A 19,069-nucleotide genomic window follows, 5' to 3' on the forward strand; every position below is an offset into this window, starting at 1 on the left:
ACCCTCATGGCCTCAAGGCCCCACCGCCTGTCCCAGCCCAGGAGGGATTAGGTTTCAGCATGTGGATCTGGGGACACACACACTCAGCCCGCAGCACCCAGCACAGTGCCCAACGCACCGCACGCGCTCGGCAAAGACCCGCAGGTGACCTTATCCTTCAGTACAAGCCCGCGGCGGCACACTCCACCCGGCCCTGACCCCGGAGCGGGACAGGCGTTGGCCGCACGGACGGTGAATGAGTCACCATCCCCTCCCGCCTCGGTTTCCTCACAGAGGGAGTAGTGACAGGAACTCCCAAGTGTATCAGGAAGATGAAGGAACAGGGAAGGTACCGCGTACATGGTGGTTGTAAAATGAACTTGAAAAGCCTGTTCACTGAACTAGAAACCGCATCTGGGGGACTGGCCACCTGACTGTGTTAGAGCTTCCTCGGTTCACAGTTTAAAACGCAAGTTTGTTTACCCTGCAAATGAACAGACATGTGTTTTCAGCTGTGAGACAGGACAGCTTGGGTTACTGCTCCCGGGAGGGGATGACGCCCCCTCGCAGGGCCATGAAGCAGAGGGAGACGCCCAGCCCGGGGGAGGCTCCACATTCGAGTCTCTCCTTCCCAAAGCAAGCAAACACATCAACGCACAACGCGTGCACCAGAAATCACCGGGCCAACCCTGCCTCCCCGCGCCCCTGACTGAGCCCCAGGAGCTGAGGGACACACGGTCCCCTGCTCCTCCCTGGCCCCGGTGGTCTGAGCTCTGCGGCTGAAGGGACGGCAGTGCTTCTGGTCAGCCCATTGCTGACAAGGCCTCTCCTGCTGGGTGCGGATGCTCGTCTTCCTCCTGCTCCCCACCGGCAGCTTTACTTCCACAAATCGGACCTTGCGGGAAGTTCCGCCCCGCCCCCCCCCCCCAAATAATTACAAATCTTTTCCATGAGCCTAGGACCAGAAAGGTCTTATCTCCTTCGTTTCTTACAACAGACCCAGGGGAGTAATGGGCATTTGGGGAAAGGGGAACATTGATGAGCAAATAAGTTCACCAGGTTAAAAAAATGCAAGTGATTTCTTTTATTTCTTTTTTAAAAAGTGGTTTCTTTGCCGCAGGCCTTCTCAGGGCCTTTGGCATACCACTATTCTCATGACTCTGCAGCAGTGGAGACAGAAAAGGTATTTCTAAAACCTACTTGGCCAGGCAAACCTTTTGACAGAAACCTCTGCACACGGTCGCGTGACGGTGCTCAAGGAACGGGCGGAGGAATGTATGGAGTGCCCTCCTCTCCTGCTGAATGCCTGCCTATGCCTCCGGTGGGGCTGGGTCCGTGACAGTGAACTCCACACCTGCTCCCTGCGTCATGGCGTCTGAGCTCCAGTAAGGGAATGACTGACAAGTCAATAAACCCACAAGTAGAGTTCATATCACACACCATTAAGAATGCAAAAGCACAACAGTTCACATGTAGTTTGAGGCCAGGGCAGGACAAGAAAAATCTCCATGGAAAAGTGCTTGTGATCTGGATGAAAGACTGGCTGAGGTAGACATGCCAAGATGGGTGGAGCAAAAAGAGAGGCGTAGACGAAGGCAAGAGGGCGGGGAACGCAGGGACCAGGCTGTGGTGCAGGCAAAAGGAGAGGGGCGGGGTGGAAGGCAAGGTATACACAATGGGTTAGGGCACCTAGAGAAAGCCGTGATGATGATGGTGATGGTGATGACAGTGGTGCTGATAGTGGTGATGGTATGATGATGGTAATGGTGATGTTGATGGTGGGGATGATGATGGTGATAATGATGGTGGTGATGGTATGGCGATGATGATGGTGATGGGATGATGATGATGATGATGATGATGACGGCAATGATGATGACAATGGTGATGGTGATGACAGTAGTGCTGATGGTGATGATGGTATGATGATGGTATGGTGATGTTGATGGTGATGGGACGATGAAGGTGATGATGATGGTAGTGATGGTATGGTGGTGATGATGGGATGATGATGGTGGTGATGGTGATGACAATGATGCTGATGGTGATGTGATGATAGTGATGGTGATGACATGGTGGTGCTGATGTGATGGTGATGATGGGGGGAGGAGAGGGGATAGAAGAGGGAGGAGAAGGAGAAGAAGCTGCTGCTGTTAACCATAATGATAAAATGTACGTTTAGTCCCGTGTTTGAACATCCACTATATTCCCACCCCTGTAATGGGTGTTTGACATTTCAGACCTCGTTAAGACTTTCCAAGAACCCTCCGAGGTAGGGAACCCACCTGTTTCTTCAGGAGGTGGTTAAGAGTATAGGCTTTGGAAGCAGAAAGACCTGGGCTCAAACCTGGCTCCCCCACTAACTGGCTGTGTGACACCAGGCAATTTGCTTAACTTCTCTGAACCTCAGCCTCCTTATCTCTAAAATGGGATCTGTAATCTATCTCAAGTTGTTGGTAGCTGACAGATAATATATGGAAAGTGCTTAGCACTGTACCTGATGATTATTTTTTAAAAATATATATTTGTATTGATTTTAGAGAGGAAGGGAGATGGAGAGAGAGATGGAAACATCAATGATGAGAGAATCATTGATCGGCTGCCTCCTGCACACCCCCTACTGGGGATAGAGCCCACAACCCGGGCATGTGCCCTTGACCAGAATCAAACCCAGGACCCTTCAGTCTGCAGGCCGACCCTCTATCCACTGAGCCACACTGGCCAGGGCTGTACCTGACATTTAGAAGGTATTAGATACATGCACACTGACTAGAGAAACACAGGGCCAAGGAGCATTAAGGACTTCCCTGAGGTCACACAGTTACTAAGCGGCAGAGGCGGCACGTGGCGCCAAAGTCGCTGCCCATCCCAGAGTAAAGTTACTGATAATGACGACGATGATAAATTACTAATGTCCACTGAGAACTTGCTTATTGTCCTGAGCACTTGACATGCATTAATTTATTTCATCTCAACAATTCAATGAGGCAGATACAATTACTGTACCCATTCCATAGACGAGGAAACTGGGTTTCGGAGTGGTGTGGTGACTTGAGCAGTTTGGAGGTGCTCCCTGTCCTGAAATGAAGGACATGGCTCCCTGTAGAGTGAGCCAGGGGTTCCCCATATTCATCTTCACTGAGCTGCGCACTGCTAAATGGGGCCCCTTTCCTCAGTGCCCCATGCCTGGGCCTGACCATACTCCATTCCTTTCCTTGATCGCACTTAGGGAACCGCATTTGCATATGCATTATCCCTACGTAACAAGATGCTATTTTCGAGGAAATGGCTGCTAGATTGGATAGGTGCTGAGCTGTGGGAGTGTGTTTGATGAGAGTGCCTGGGAAGGCGCATGAGCTGATTGTCGCCTGAGTCCAGTGGCGTCGGCAGAGCCATGTCCTGGAAACATACCTTGCCAGAGGCAGGTATGTTGTCAGCCTGACCTTTAGCTCAGGTGCCAGGGGGTGGGTTTTATTATCTAAGTTTAGCCAGGCGCCAGGAACAGATGCAATTATCTGGGTTTCAGCCAGGAGTGACAATTACAAAGGAGCCACAAGAATGAAGAATTGCAGCTTGATCCTTAACCATGATTTCACATAATTTCCTTTGTCTTGAACTCTAGTAAAACTTCCTGGAATCATGCTGTATATAATAAATGCACTGCACCAGCTCTGAGTCACTGTCTCTCCATCCGAGGGCAGCATCCCACCTGGTCCCAGCTTTCCCTACTGTCTCTGTGTCTGTCTCTTTTCCTTTTTCTCAATCCCCCGTTGCCCCTACTCAGGAGTCGTCCGCTCTCTAGCTGCGCTGATCGTGGCTCAAGAGAGAGAGAGAGAGAGAAACTTACAGTTTGACATTTTAACTTTCCAATGGGAGAGCTTCAATGATGCATAATTTAAGCCTTTTATGAATCGTTACATCCAAACCAGGCAGTTGGCCTCTAAAAATTCACATATTTGACCTAAATTCCTTTTGTCAGCACATGGAAACATTGTCCTTGGAGGAAACAGTCCGAGTTTTGGAAGCACAAAGCTATGAGGCCAATTCCCATCTCTGTTTTTTTGTAGCTTTGCAACTCTGGTCCAGACCTTTAAAGTTCCCAAACTATTTCTCATATACAGAACAGGGCTATTCCTATGCGCTTCCTAGGGATTGTAGGCAGTTAGGTAAGACCACGTAGATGAGGAATCTCTCCTGAGACTGGTCCCTGGAGGTGTTCCATATAGACGATGGCTACTATGATTATAGTGTCATCAGCATCACCTCCGTTCAGGTTCACAGCTACCTGCTGAGTGACATGAACCATGTGCCAGGCAGTTGATTCTCAAAAAGGTCACATACCAGAGACAAGGGGACGAAAAGGCTGGGCCCTGCCTCCTTGGAACATAAGAACGGGACGGAGATCAAGCGGACGCATGAGCTTACTCTCTTTACTGTTACCGCCTTCACTGTGTTCAGAAGTTGGTCTGTTGGTTGGCCCGGTCAAGAAATGTACATTTGCCCGGCCGGTGTGGCTCGGTGGTTGTGCGTCAACCTATGAACGAGGACAGTGATGGCGAACCTATGACACGCGGACTCATTTTTTTGGTTGATTTTTCTTTGTTAAATGGCATTTAAATATATAAAATAAATATCAAAAATATAAGTCTTTGTTTTACTATGGTTGCAAATATCAAAAAATTTCTATATGTGACACGGCACCAGAGTTAAGTTAGGGTTTTTCAAAATGCTGACACGCCGAGCTCAAAAGGTTCGCCATCACTGAACTAGGCGGTCACGGTTCGATCCCCAGTGTAGGGTGTGCAGGAGGCAGCAGATCAATGATTCTCTCTCACCACTGGTGCTTCTATCTCTCTCTCCCTTTCTCTCTAAAATAAAGATATATATTTTTAAAAAAGAAATGTACATTTTACTTCCTGGACAGTCTCCAAGCCCTCCCTCCCCCGCTACCCTCCCGTGAGGATCTCAGTCCAGATGTGCATCTTCTCTGCCCCGAAACTCTGCGCCCACAGAAGCACCGAGGGGTGCAAGTTCGGTGAGATGGGGCACTTGAACCAGGAGAGGAGGCCAGGAAGAGGATGAGTGTCCAACTGGGCAGGACTTTGAAATTCAAACAATGAAATGTGCACTTTTTCCTGGAGGTCGTGGGGAGTCATGAACAGAGAGGGGAGGTGGTTTCTACACCTTGAACGAAGATTGCTTGTGAGGCATTACGATAATTTATCCGACACAGGACAAAACAATCAGATTCACCACAAGGGCTCGATTTGGGTGAATCAAGCCAGGATTGGTCTCCCTCATCTTCTCCTCCCCATCATGGGGTGGCCAGTGAGCTCTTAAATGGATCTTCCCCGCCCCACCTCCACGCCAGTGGCTGGGACGTCGTACGCAGAAATCCGAAGCCGGAGCTAGAGAAAGACTGGGAGCCCTTGTGGCATCATGGACAGAATTCTTTTTTCAACTAATTTTTTAAAAATGCATTTTTCAATTACAGTTCACATTCCATATTATTCTGTGTGGGTTTCAGATGCACAGCCACGTGGTTAGAAAACCTGTAACTCACAGAGCCGTTTCCCTCTGCTCTGGTCCCCACCTGCCCCATACATGTGTCTCTCAATATCACTGACTGCTTCCCTGTGCTGCAGCCTCTATCTCGGTGGCCATTCTGTAACTACCCGTTTGTGCTGCCGAATCCCTTCGCCCTTTCACGCAGGCCCCCAGACCCCTCCCCTCTGACGGCTGTCAGTCTGCGCTCTGTGTCTATGAGTCCGTTTCTGTTTTGTTGGTTTATCTTGTTCAGTTGATCCCACATGGAAGTGACATCAGATGGCGCTTGTCTTTCTCCGACCAGCTTACTTCACTCAGCATGACTCTCCGGGCCCTTCCCTGCTGTGGGACAGAGCTCCTGCTCCAAAGCCGGCATCGCGCCTGCGCGGCCCACCAGCTGAGTGGCTCTAATCGAGTCCCGTAGTCTTGCCAGGCCTCAGCTTTCTCACCTGCAGGTGGGAAACCTCTCATGGGTGTGAAGAGCAAATGTGACAACACCACCAAGTGTCGGTAAGAACTCAACAAATCCAGCCTGTGGCAGGTTCTTATTTGTCTCTCTGTCAGCAGTGCTGGGTGGTTCCTCATTCTGCGCAGAATACTGGCTCCTCTTCCTTCCCAGGCACACGATGGAAATGCATTTCCTCACCCCCTTGTGTTGGATGGAGCCCTGTAACTAGTTCTGAGTTGTGAGCAGAAGTGGGTGTGTCACCTCCGGGCTCAGCTCTGCTTCCCTCTGGCCCTGACCTGGACGGAGCTCAAGCCATACCGTCACCCCACAGGTCTGGGTCCCTGGAAGGAGCAGGGCCCTCTGCCAAGCCAGGTTGGATGGGCTGCAGCATGAACTGCCAAGAGACATTTGCTGTTTGAAGCTACTGAGAATTGGGGGTGGGGAGGGTTGTTACTGCAGCAGGGTGTAGCTTGTCCTGACTGATTCAGCAGTGCCTGTAACCTAACAGCAACCAGAACATGTTTTCTTTTTGAATAAATATACATGAAAGAAACTGGGGATAAAAGAAGGAGGGGAGGGAGAGAAAATGAAATGAAAATGAAAGGAAGTGTGCAGGTGAGGGACAATAAATATATGGCAAATAGCTCCCTCTCTGAACTCCCCGTGCAGGCAGCAGAGACTAAGGACAGTTCTCTTTTCCGAGGAGAAAAGACAGACTCCAACCCTGTCTCAAAACAGTGCTTGGGGCAGCCATGATCGACCGGCCCTTTCCATCGACTAGAAAACAAAGGCCTAGCTTCCCTTCTGGGCCAGGTAGGTAGGCCCTAGGCCTGGAGCACATCCAAAGGGCTTTTGTTCCCCAAGAAACTGGACGTGATGGAGACAGAGTGGGGGAGAGAGGCGTCAGGACAGGTGCTGGGTGTAAATACTGTAGGTTCTGTGGGCCATTAGGTCTTCGTTAGGGCTCTCAACCCTGCCTTTGTCAGGTGAGAGCAGCTCACACACTGCACACATACACGCCTGGCTGTGTCCCAGGAACACCATGTTCACAGAAGCACGGGGCCTGCCGGGTATAGCCCACAGCCGTGGTTTGCAGACCCTGCCAAGACTGAACACCAGAAACACCACCAGCCGTTTGGATCAGCGGGGCTGGAATGGGCTGGGCCTGCGATGCGTGGTGGCACAGGTAGGAGCTGGCCAGGGTGGGAGGATGATGTACAGAGAATTAAGGAGAAGAGAGCAGAAGACGTTGTAGAAGCAGAAGAGGAGGGGGAGAAGACAGGCAATGGGAACTCGAAGATGAAGGCGCTCCAGGCCCGAGCCCCAACCCGTCCCCTCCGAGACACCTGGCTCCGCTCCTCCTGGTGTGGGTCTCTGGCTCCTGCAGAACAGCTCTGGCGTATGCTGTCCCGTTTCCATGGAAACGGAGCTGGGTTTATAAAAATGCCCCACAGATGGGCCTTATTATATCCCCCTCCACGGCGCTGCCACGCCGCGCCTGTGTGCATGACTCACCACCAGTCGTGTTTCAGCTCCCGAGGCTTCCCCTTGCCAGCCCCCACCCGCCAGGCCACCGGCTACCGCCACCGCCAGGCAGTGAGTGTGTTCTGGAAGATGCCTCTGTGTGAGCGTAGGACTGGGGAACTGGGGGTTCTCTCCCAGCGAGAACCAGGACCAACCACTGACCACATGATTGTGCCAAGAAGAGCGGGGCCCCACGGCACAGCTGCAGAACAAGGGGCCACCGGGCATGAGTATTGAGCACCATCTTCCTGCAGACTCTCTCTCTCTGTCTCTATTACACGCACACACACACACACGCACACACACACACACACACACGTGCGCACACAAAAAGTTGTCTGCCCTCCTGCTGGGCCCTCTCTGTTGAGGGACAGTCAGGGGCCGCAGGGATTTCTGACGGACTGACCACCAGAGGAGGAGGCACGGCTCTCGCTGGAACCAAAGGGCTTTGCTGGCCTGAGTTTTGGCTTCTCTGCTGGGCATGAGGACAGGAGACGGTATCTGCCCAGGCTACACCCAGCTCCCCAGCACATGAGAAGGAAGCAGCCCGGGGCACGCCAGCACAAGCCAGTTGCTTCAACACTAGACAGATTTTCAATCCAATCCCCGGGAGAGAGCCCCGCAGAAGGCTGAGGGCCTCCCCCTACCCCCACATCTCCCTGAAAGGGAGAAGACGCCCACTCAGTTCCTCAGAGCCTGGCATTCACTCGCTGGCCCTCAACACCAAGCCTGCTGCCGATTCTGCAGGCACGCGGCCGGGGCGGGTCCGGCCACCGCGCCCTGCACCATTCACCTGCCCGCTTGGTGACGAAGGGCTGAGCAGCTCAACAGTTTCTCAAGCCTGGCCGCACCTTATGGCCATCTGGGGAGCTTTCCAGCGATGACACCTGGCCCTCCTCTCCACTCGACAGTGACAGGGAGAGTGGGTCCCCACGCCACACTGGGAAAGCCGGCCCTGCGACTTGGCCCTCGGGGAGGTCAGAGCACCGAGGGGCAGCTGGCAAGTACACTCAGGGTCTGCTCGCCACGACTCTTCCCATTTCTGAGGCCACATGTGGGTTCGTGGACCCCCATTGAGATCTGAGCTGGAGGAAGAAGGTTCCAATTCGGCCTCGAGTCCAAGCCGAGCTTCCCAGACCTGAACCACACAACGAGGTGCGGATTCTGCCGAGATGTCAATAAAGCAGCGCTCTCGCGTCTGGCTCAGCATCCCTGAGGGCTGTTCCATCACCCGACCCTGGAGGAGGCCGGCAGCGTGGGAGGCCTGGGCGCCTTGGCTCTCCCCTGCCCCCGACCTGGACCAGCAGTGGTGGTCTCAACCACTTTCAAGGCAGAAGAGCTGATTTCAGGAGATCTGAGCCAGTTCCACAGGTGACTGTAGGTGGCTTACAACATAGACAACAAAGTGATGATTAAAAATAGACACAGATCTGGGACCGAGGAATTTCAACGTCAAGTGGACAGCCAGGCAATTTCCAAAGCAGCGCGGGGAAAGGCAGAGCCACAGGCAGCCGGAGATGAACTCACACCCCAAGGAGCGAACCATCTTCCATGCGTCCAGCGCTCAGGCGTCGTCTCACTCACAGTGAGACTAATCTAAGAAACAGACCTTGGTCCCATTTTACAGATGGTGAAACTGAGTCTCCACAGGCTGTCGCCAGTCCAGCAGCCAATGACCTGATGACCCTCCAATCCAGGCCTCCCCGTCGGGGGACTCTCTATTCTTATGGCCCCACGGGCCTCGCTAAAGGGGGTCAGCTCTGAGCTGCCGTTCTGCCAGAGGGGACAGGATGACACAGCCAGACACACAGCTTTCATTATGAGAATGAGGAAAAGCTCCAACTTCATACAAAGCATCACTCCGGTAGCATCAGAGAAAGCTTCATGGATGAGTGGTGGGCAGGGTTTTGTGGTTCATAGAGGAGCTCACCGGGAGAACAGGGCTGGGAGAGTGGAACAGCACGTGCAAAGACCTGGACAGCGGCCTGAAAGCGCCTGGTGTGGGAGCCCCGAGGAGCTGAGCACCGGGGAAGGATGCTGTGAGGATAACAAATTAACTAACCATAAAGCTCAGTGGAGTTAAAAAACAAAGACAGCGAAGAGGAAGTATAACTTAAAGAAGAAGAATAAAATCTGACTATGGCGGGCTCCCCTAATTTGGAACACGCAGTAATGCAGGGGCACAAGGAAGCATTTGAGGAGCTGGTTTATCATGTAAGCAAGACCGGGGCCACCCACAGGTTTGCCAATGTTCAGGAAAGCACGTCACATAGCTGCAGACATGCTAATGCAAACGCTGAATAAATTCATTAAACCCGTCCCCACGGAACCCTCCCGTCTACACCTCATTAGGCTTCCTACTTCCTCCGCAGCGTGGCTGTGCCTGCCTCCCCGGGCTGCTTCTGCACAGATAACCAGCTGCTTCCTTAACTGAAAAGATGCTCGTCGCACGCCCTGACTTTAGCTGGACTCGCGGCCGAAGAGGGGCCTCTGCCACCTTTTCTGAAGTACAACGTCCCCGCGCGATCTGCATGAGACCCGAGACTCCTTCGAGATTAACATCCAGTCGCAAAGCCTGTGCCTGGCCCGGCTTCGTCAGAAACCTCATTCCTCCCCGTACAGGCCCCAGGGTGTGGACGGAACGGGATCGTCAGCGCGTTTAGACTGGTTCTCTTTCGCGGCGCCTCGTGCAGAGTGCGGAACGAGGAGGGCAGCCGGGATCAGCCACCACGGATAGCGCTGTGCACGGCCGGGGCTTCACTCCACAGACGCCAGCGCTGCCACCGTGCCTACCGCCAAACCTGCGCCACCCACACGCAAAGGGAGGACGCGGTGTTCGGACTGGACGTGAGGGCTGAGCTCCTGGGCTCACGTGGCCCCTCCGCCCACTGCTTCCTTCGTCCTCGCTCCTGCTCCCCACCCCCTGCTTCTCCTTCGGGAGGCAGGATGATGTCATCGCCGGGATGGTCAGGATGAAGTGTGGACCATGTGGCTGAACGTGTGCGGAGTCCCTTCCTACTGCCACTCCGGCCGCCCCGATCTTCCCCAGACAGTGACTGTAAGTTTCTCGAACATTCATTCACAAAGACCTCAATGAACTCATGGCCAATCATTTGCTACAAAATAAAAAAATAAAATAAATCAATCTCGCTGGGAACCAAAGACACGTGTCGTGAAGGACTACAGGTTCCATCTTTTTTTGTCCATCATGTGACCGACGAGGAAGGGAGAAAAGGCCTCCGTAGAGATGCTGGTCAAGGGATCCCATCCGAGGTGCAACTTCACAGTCCGTCTCAAAAACCTTCTGGTCCAGTGCATTGGCTTCTAGGAATTAATATCTTAAGCGAATGATCAGGGAAGCAGAGTTTTATAATCCCGATAACGGCTAATCTGAGATGGAACCCTGTTGGGTACCACGCCCTCACTTTATATAGATTGTGTGGCGTTCGCACCGTGTGGAGCAGGGATGGTCCGTCATGAGAAGCGGTTAGGGCAGCCATGGGCAAAATACGGCCCGTGGGCCAGATCCGGCCCATTTGAAATGAATAAAACTAAAAAAAAAAAAAAGACCATACCCTTTTATGTAATGATGTTTACTTTGAATTTATATTAGTTCACACAAACACTCCATCCATGCTTTTGTTCCGGCCCTCCGGTCCAGTTTAAGAACCCATTGTGGCCCTCGAGTCAAAAAGTTTGCCCACCCCTGGGTTAGGGTGACACGGGCCAGCACAGGACACACGCTGCAGAGCGAAACCAACTCACAGAGAAGACACAGTGGACTTTCGATATTGCGGCTGCTGCCATCGTGACATCGTTATTTGCTGAAAAAACAGCACGTGTTCCTCCGTGAAACAGAACAAAGTGGGATTCGTTCCGGGGAGGATGAGGCACTGTTGGCACATTGAATAGCACCACTAACCACGGTCCAAGATCCAGGGAACCAAACACCTGAGCATCAGGGCGACTTCTCAAAAGGCACCGGGTCAATTTCAAAGTCAATTCCAAGATTTAAACCCCCCGGGAATGAGAGAATGAAAGGATAACGCCAGTTGTCTGCGCAGCCAAACGGGCCAGGTCGGAGGTGTGACCCTGGCAGGCCGGGGACGTGCCCTCTGCACTCAGTTATCCATCCGTTCATTCCACCCGTATTTCTGGGAACGTCTACCCACCCCTGTTACCCTGGAAGGCACAGCCAGGAAGGGAACGTGGTGTGGGGGACAGGGGAGATCAACAGGCTCCACCTTGGCCTTCCCGGGCCCGGGGAACAGGCTTCTGAGCGGTGGGAGAATGAGACGTGCAGCCCCTGGAGTTGGGCACAGCGGACGCATCGCCTGGGATCCAGTAGCAGGAAGAACGTCCCTCGAGGTCCCTTGGGGTTGGTTTTCTAAGAAGATGACCCCATTTTAGACAGAAGACCTTGCAAATCCCCCACTCTGCCCTCAGGACCAACGTGGCCCTTAAACGGACACCGTCATTGACCGTCACTGCTCACACTGTTCTCACCACAGGAGCACATGAGGCCGTCGACCGAGCAGCACCCTCCCTGAGAGCAGACGGGACCACGCTCTGCTTTCTATGCGTAACCCTTGACCTCCCGGGTGCTGCGGCCTCTGCCTGGGGGAGAGGGAGTGGTGCTGGGAGCAGCCAGGACTCCTCTCCTATACCCGGGGGTGCTCATCATGGCCTGGGGCACAGCCGTGCCCATGGATGTGGAACGGAACACTTTAACCACGAACGTGCCACCTTTGGTTTTACAAGTTGACGTTGATTTTCACGAAGCATCTAAATCTTTTTGATGTGATCACAGAGTCTGGGTCACCCATCCCTGCTCATCAACTTTGGCTATGCTTGGGCCCAATCGTGTTTTTTTATCCTCACTGGAGGGTATGTTTATTGATTTCAGAGAAATAGGAGGAAGGAGGAGAGAGAGAAACATCGAAACGTCAATGTGAGAAACATCAATTAGTTGCCTTCTGTATGCACCTCGACCACGGATCAAACCCACAACCTGGGTAAGTGTCCTGCCCGGGAATCAAACCCCCAGCCTTTTGGTGATGGGACACTTACCCAGGTTGTGGGTTTGATCCATGGTCGAGGTGCATACAGGAGGCAACTTCAGCCAGAGAGCAGGCGGGGGGAGGCTGTCGAATCTCAGACCCACAGAGCAGGAGGCGATCTAGGCTCCTGGCCACTTAGATGGGTCAGCAGCAAAAGCCCTTCCTTAAAGGAGACCAGATGGGGAGCACTCGCCCATCACAGCGGAAATGCAGAGCGGCAGGACAGGAGCCTGGCCCCAGGGCAGTCAACCCATCAGCCCCAGGCACGCCCAGGACCTCCCTTGACCCCCCTGGGCTCTGTGGAAACTGGGGAGCCAGACGGCAGAGTCTAAGGCTGTGGCTCACTGCAGCCCCAGAAGGAAAGGGGCTAGACCCCCCACGGAAGGTCTGCTCCACTCTGAAATGCCTTCCCAATTCAACACCTTTTACCGCCTTCGCCAGAAGAATAAAGGTTCTGGCGAGAGACAGCTGGGTGCGAATCCTGGCTCCACGCCCTGTACGCCGTGGGACCCTGCACAATCCCTCACTCAGCTTCTCTGAGCCTCAGTTTCCCCATCTGTAATGACACCTGCCACGGGGATCTGCTGTCCACGATCAGTGCCACGAAACCCGGAAGGTGCCACTTCCTCAGGGAGTCTCCCTGATGCCACAGAGGGAGGCCGAGGTCCCTTTCGTTCACGGCCGCGGACCTGCCTGGGCACTTCATTCTTGACGCTTGCCAGACCTTGAATTCCACATCTTTTTCTTTTTCTCTCTTTTTAAAAAAAATATATTTTATTGATTTTTTACAGAGAGGAAGAGAGAGGGATAGAGAGTTAGAAACATCGATAAGAGACAAACATCGATCAGCTGCCTCCTGCACACCCCCCTACTGGGGATGTGCCCACAACCAAGCACATGCCCTTGACCGGAATCAAACCTGGGACTTTTCAGTCCACAGACTGATGCTCCATCCACTGAGCCAAACCGGTCAGGGATCCACATCTTTTTCTCATTATCTGATGGTTGCTGTCTCCCTGTCTAGACTGAGAGAGGTGATACTGGCCCGGGGGAGGCCATGTCTGTGGCTCTGCACTTATCGCCAGCCCTGAGGACAGCGCCCGACACGGAAAGGGGACTTAACAGAGTGAATGAGCGCCTGGGCCACAGGCGGCGTGGCCGTGGAGGGGGAGCGGCGGCGGCGGCACTCCGTTGTCTCCCTGTGAAATGATGAAGCAAAGCGCCCACCTGCAGAGCCTGGTGAGGAAAGAACGGGGACCCGTGGGAAGCACGGAGCACAGTGCCAGGCACCCAGCATGTGCACAGTAAGTGCGGGCTATCAGCACCTCCCCCACCATCACCACCAGCGCGGAAAAGGTCGCCGGCCTGTGGTGCTCCATGGTTAGGGAACCGGCCCCACACCGAAGGGCTGAGGGTTTGATTCCTGGTCTAGGGCACGGATCTGGGTTACAGGTTTGATCCCTGGCCCTGGTCAGGGTGCATGTGGGAGGCAATCAGTCAATGTCTCTCTCTTATATCAATGTTTCTCTCTCTCTCTCTCTCTCTCTCTCTCTCTCTCTCTCTCTCTCCCTCCCGCCCCCTCCCCTCCCTTCCCTCCCTTCCACTCCCTCTAAAAATTAATGGAGAAAATATTCTCCGATGAGAACTAACAACAAAAGAGAAAAAAACAGTCACTTTCCTGCCTTCTCCTCACAAATGTGCTCTGGGTCAGGCGGTTTGGGGGTCGAAACCCCCTTGCTCAGCCCGGGCCCAGATGGGCCACATCATTTCTGTTGGGTTCAGGAAACCGACAGTTCTATTGCGTTTTGGTTCCAGGTCAGTGCAGGTCAGTGTGAGTGAGGACCCAGGGAGCAGCCCCACATGGCCCCCCGCATCCAGTGTGGGGGGGAAGGAGGCCTTTGTTTAGCCAGCACTTCCCCACAGGCACCTGCTTAGCACTGCCCGATGCTGAGACGTGGTTCTGGTCCTGGAAACAGGCTCCCTGCCCTCGTGGTGGGCCATAGACAGTGGTGCTACCACCATGAAGAAGCAGGAAGTGTGGGGTACACTTCCTAATTGCTCCCGGGCCAAGCCCAGTCCAAGTGCAGAACACACGGGAGAGCGTGAGGAGCGGTCACGGCAATGGCACACGCAGGAGGCGCGTTGGGGCAGAAAGCAGGGAAGCAGAGCACCCGAAAGACTGCGGGCGGGTCCAAGGTGAGTCCTGGCTCTGCCCTATGACCTTGGGCAAACCCCACACCCGCCCCGATTGACAGTTGGGCCCCCCATTCACCCACCAAAATCTCCTGATGCACCAGGGCCCAGCCCCGGCCCTGCTGTCCCTGAGCCCTGTTTTTGCACCGCTCCACCCAGCTGACCTTCTGGACGTCAGGATGCAGGCTTACCCATCGCATAACCCACACGCACAGCCCCGTGCCTGTGCCCTTAAGCATAACAAACCTACGTCACTTAAAGATAAACCTGGCATCGCGAACGCACACGCTGAAGTCACCGGCGACATCAACAAATCCTGGAATAGCAAAGGGTGAGAAAAGGACCCCGGACAAGACAGCATCACCTCCTGTCCCCTTTCCTTGAGGGGGTTACCATGGCGATGGAGACTAACGGGAACGGGAAAACTCCACAAGCATTTTCCATCTCTATGTGGGAGACGGGCCGGGGCATCGCCTGACTCAGGGCACGGTGGACATTCGTAATCTCTGTGTATCTGTAATGTACCCAGGACTCCAAGGACAGTGACTACGCAAGATGTAAGTCAGAGAGCAGAGGTGCAGAACGAACCGTCGGTCTGTCTTCCTCCCTCACCCGTGAGCTCTGTAGGGATGGGGAAGGCTGCCTCACTCACTGTTGTAGCACCAGCATCTGCCACAGTGTTTGGCGCATCGTAAACCCTTAACAAATGGGGAATGCATTAACTTCTTGAGGGCAGATGCCGGGAATACAGAGAGGAATGAGGCGTGGTCCCTTTCCCCACGCGGCTCACCGCTAAGGGAGGGAACAGACATACAAACAGGTACACGTGACCGAGCTGCTTGTACTGCCACGGAGTCCAGGAGAAGGCGCTGCCGGTGGTGGCGGCAGTGCGCAGGGTGCTGACGGAGGAGGAGGCGCCCGGACAAAAACTCCAAGAAGGCAGGAGGCACCCTACTTCTGCTCGTCTCTGTGACCTTAGATGTTAAGACAGTGCCTGGCACCCACGATGAGCCCAATGAATACCTATTTACCCAGCCAGCGTGGCTCAGTGGTTGAGTGTGGGCCTATGAACCAGGAAGTCCCGGTTCACTTCCCAGTCAGGGCACATGCCCGGTTGTGGGTTTGATTCCTAGTGTGGGGCGTGCGGGAGGCAGCCCATCAGTGATTCTCTCTCATTACGGATGTTTCTGTCTCTCTCTCCCTCTCCCTTCCTCTCTGAAATCAACAAAAATAAAAAAATAAGAAAGAATTGAGCAGAAGCTTTTAAAGAAACACCTATTTAATGAATGAGCACGTGGGAGGTGAAGTCCTCACAGTGGCAAAGGGGAGAGAGTGTTCCCAGCAGAAGGAACAGCATGTGCAAAGGTCTGGAGAGATGCCAACAGCGAGATGAATTACAGGTGCCGCCAACCGGGCGGGATGGCTAGGACACACATGTGGCGAGATGGTAGCAGGTGTCAGGAGGAGGGACCGATGTCATGTCCACGGCCAGGGCCTGGAGAGACCATTACTCCATGGGCTTTGGGAGCCACTAGGGTTCTACGCAGACTAGGGGAGGGCTCAGGTGTACACCTGTAAGATCTGCCCTGTACTCTGGACTAAATGTCTGTGTCCGGCAAAAATGTACATATTGGAGTCCTAGTTCCCAGTGTGAAAGTAGTTGAGTTGGGGCCTTTGGGGGTGATCAGGTCCTTTGGGGGTGATCAGCACGAGATTAGTGCCCTTTTTATCCTACTAGTCCTAATATATAAAAAGCCAGGGGCCGTCACAACCGAAACAACCAGATGGATGGATGACCGAACAGCAGGCTACGTGGGGTGACCAGGCTGGCGGGGGGGGGGGGGGGGGGGTAGTGAGGGATGACCAGGCTGGCAGGGTGGAGGGGGGCAGTTAGGGGCGATCAGGCCGGCAGGCAGAGGTGGTTAGGGGTGATCAGGCTGTCAAAGGGGGCAGTTAGGGGTGATTAGGCAGGCAGGCAGGTGAGCAGCTAGGAGTCACCGGTCCCAGATTGTGAGAGAGATGTCCGACTGCCATTTAGGCCCCATCCTGGGGACCAGGACTAAACTGGCAGTCGGACATCCCCCAAGGGGTCCCGGATTGGAGAGGGTGTAGGCTGGGCTGAGGGGAATCCCCCCATGCACAAATTTCATGCACCAGGCCTCTAGGCTACACTAATAAAAGAGAAATATGGAAATTGACTGTACCTTCATGACACCCACCAGCCAATCAGGAGTGAGTATGCAAATTAAACCAACAAAGCTGGCAGGTTAATTTGCATATGCAGGCGCTGAGCAGCCAGGGGCTTTCCACACCACCCCAGCTGCTCTGGGCCTCTGGGCAGTGTGGGAAGGCAGAAAGGCAGCTCTAGGCTGGAGCAAAGGCGGAAAGGCGGCTCCAGCTGGAGCGAAGGTGGTGCCGGCAGCCAGGGGAAGGAAGGCCCATTCTTGCACAAATCTCATGCATCAGGCCTCTAGAATATAAAAGGCTAATATGCAAATCAACCAAATGGTGGAACAACTGGTTGCTAGGACATACACTGACCACCAGGGGGCAGACACTCAACACAGGAGCTGCCCGCTGGTGGTTAGTGCACTCCCACAGGGGGAGCGCCACTTCGCTCGGCTAGAAACCGGGCTCACGGCTGGTGAGCACAGCAGCAGCAGTGGAGGGAGCTTCTCCTTTCTCCACAGCAGTGCTAAGGATGTCCGACTGCCGGCTTAAGCCATCATTCAGACACCCCTCAAGGGCTACCAGACTGCGAGAGGGCACAGGCCGGGCTGAGGGACCCCCTGAGTGCACGAATTTCATGCACCAGGCCTCTAGTGTGTATGTATGTGTGTGTGTGTGTATATCTATATCTATATCTATATCTATATCTATATCTATATCTATATCTATATCTATATCTATATGGAATGCTTCATCAATTTGTGTGTCATCCTTGCCCAGGGACATGCTAATCTCCTCTGTATTGTTCCAATGTTTAGTATATGTGCTGCCGAAGCGAGCACGATTCATGCCCTTTTAAGAGATAAGAGAGAGCTCCCTCTCTCTCTCCCAGGTGAGGTCACAACAGGAAGACAGTCATCTCTACACCAGAAAAGGGTGCTCATCAGACAGTGACCACGCTGGCCCCTGATCTCAGACTACCAGGTTCAGGACTGTGAGACATAAAGGCTGCTGGCTAAGCCACAAGCCCGGGCACCTGTTGTGGTGGCCGGACTGGACTGAGGCACCCGAGGAGGGCACCCAGGCGATGGGCAGCTGGTTGGGAGGCTACAGCAATCGTCAAGGCCAATGATGGTTATTGTCATGGGAATGAGCAGCACCTGGCGATTATTTGTGAAGGACGTGTATCCTTCCTCCACGGTTCCCGGGGCTGCTGGTCTCTGTCCTCCCCACTCCTGCCCCCAGCGGCCCAGCCCAGCTGCCCCTTTAAACACCTCATGTAGTCTTACTTTAGGCAAAGGTCTCGATGCATGGGGGCGTTCCCCTCAGCCTAGCCTGCACCCTCTCCAATCTGGGACCCCTCGGGGGATGTCCGAGTGCCAGCTTAGTCCTGGTCCCCAGGGTGAGGCCTAAACTGGCAGTCAGACATTCCCACTGGGGATGGGGCCCGAAACCCAGGTATGTGCCTTGACCGGGAATGGAACCATGACCTCCTGCTTCATAGGTCGACATTCAACCACTGAGCCACACCGGCCAGGCAGGCACATGCCCTATTTTAAACAAAACATTTTACCAGCTAGTCTAGTAAATATAACCAGTCAGGAAGTAGAACTGGATTCTGAAAACACAGTCTGAAAACACAGGTGAACAACCTACCCACTGCCATTTAACCAGGATAAAAACCTGGTACTAAAACCTCCCTGCTAAGAGAGGATGAGTCAGCAAGTCGTCCAGCCAGAGGCCGGCCTGAAGGACACGTGCTCACGACAGCAGCCCCAAGGGGGTCCCTGGTGCCGTGGTCACCTCACGCCCGGGACCGTGTGGGCCCTTGCTGTGGATTGCCTCCTTTGGTCCTTACAGCATCCCTGTGATGGAGTTATCCTTTAGTCAACCTTACGGACGACCTGGAGACCCCATCCCCAGACGCAGTCACCTTGGGGGTTAGGGCTTCAACATAGGAATGGGGGAGGGGACACCAATCAGCGCATAGCAGCCTCTCGGCCTGCAGGGGGCAGAGCTGGGATTAGAAGCATAGAGATCAGACCCCTAGCCAAGTGCTGACCCGCCCCCATCCTGCTCCCCTCCTCTCCAGGGTTCCCACTGACCCCCTCGCACCCCAGCACGGGGTCCGATTGTTTCCTTCCCTTTC

General features: G+C 53.9%; 1 protein-coding gene and 1 non-coding gene across 2 annotated transcripts in view; both read right to left on the reverse strand.

Annotated features, from left to right (window-relative positions):
• STK32B (serine/threonine kinase 32B) overlaps positions 1 to 19,069 on the reverse strand; it is a 124,127-nt gene that overhangs the window by 57,298 nt on the left and 47,760 nt on the right. The window lies entirely within an intron of this gene.
• On the reverse strand, positions 17,656 to 17,762 carry LOC118661342. The gene has a single exon (XR_004969303.1). It is a non-coding gene; the product is annotated as a U6 spliceosomal RNA (small nuclear RNA).

The sequence above is a fragment of the Myotis myotis genome, unplaced genomic scaffold, assembly GCF_014108235.1.
Source record: "Myotis myotis isolate mMyoMyo1 unplaced genomic scaffold, mMyoMyo1.p scaffold_m19_p_1, whole genome shotgun sequence".
In the NCBI taxonomy this organism is placed as follows: domain Eukaryota; kingdom Metazoa; phylum Chordata; class Mammalia; order Chiroptera; family Vespertilionidae; genus Myotis; species Myotis myotis.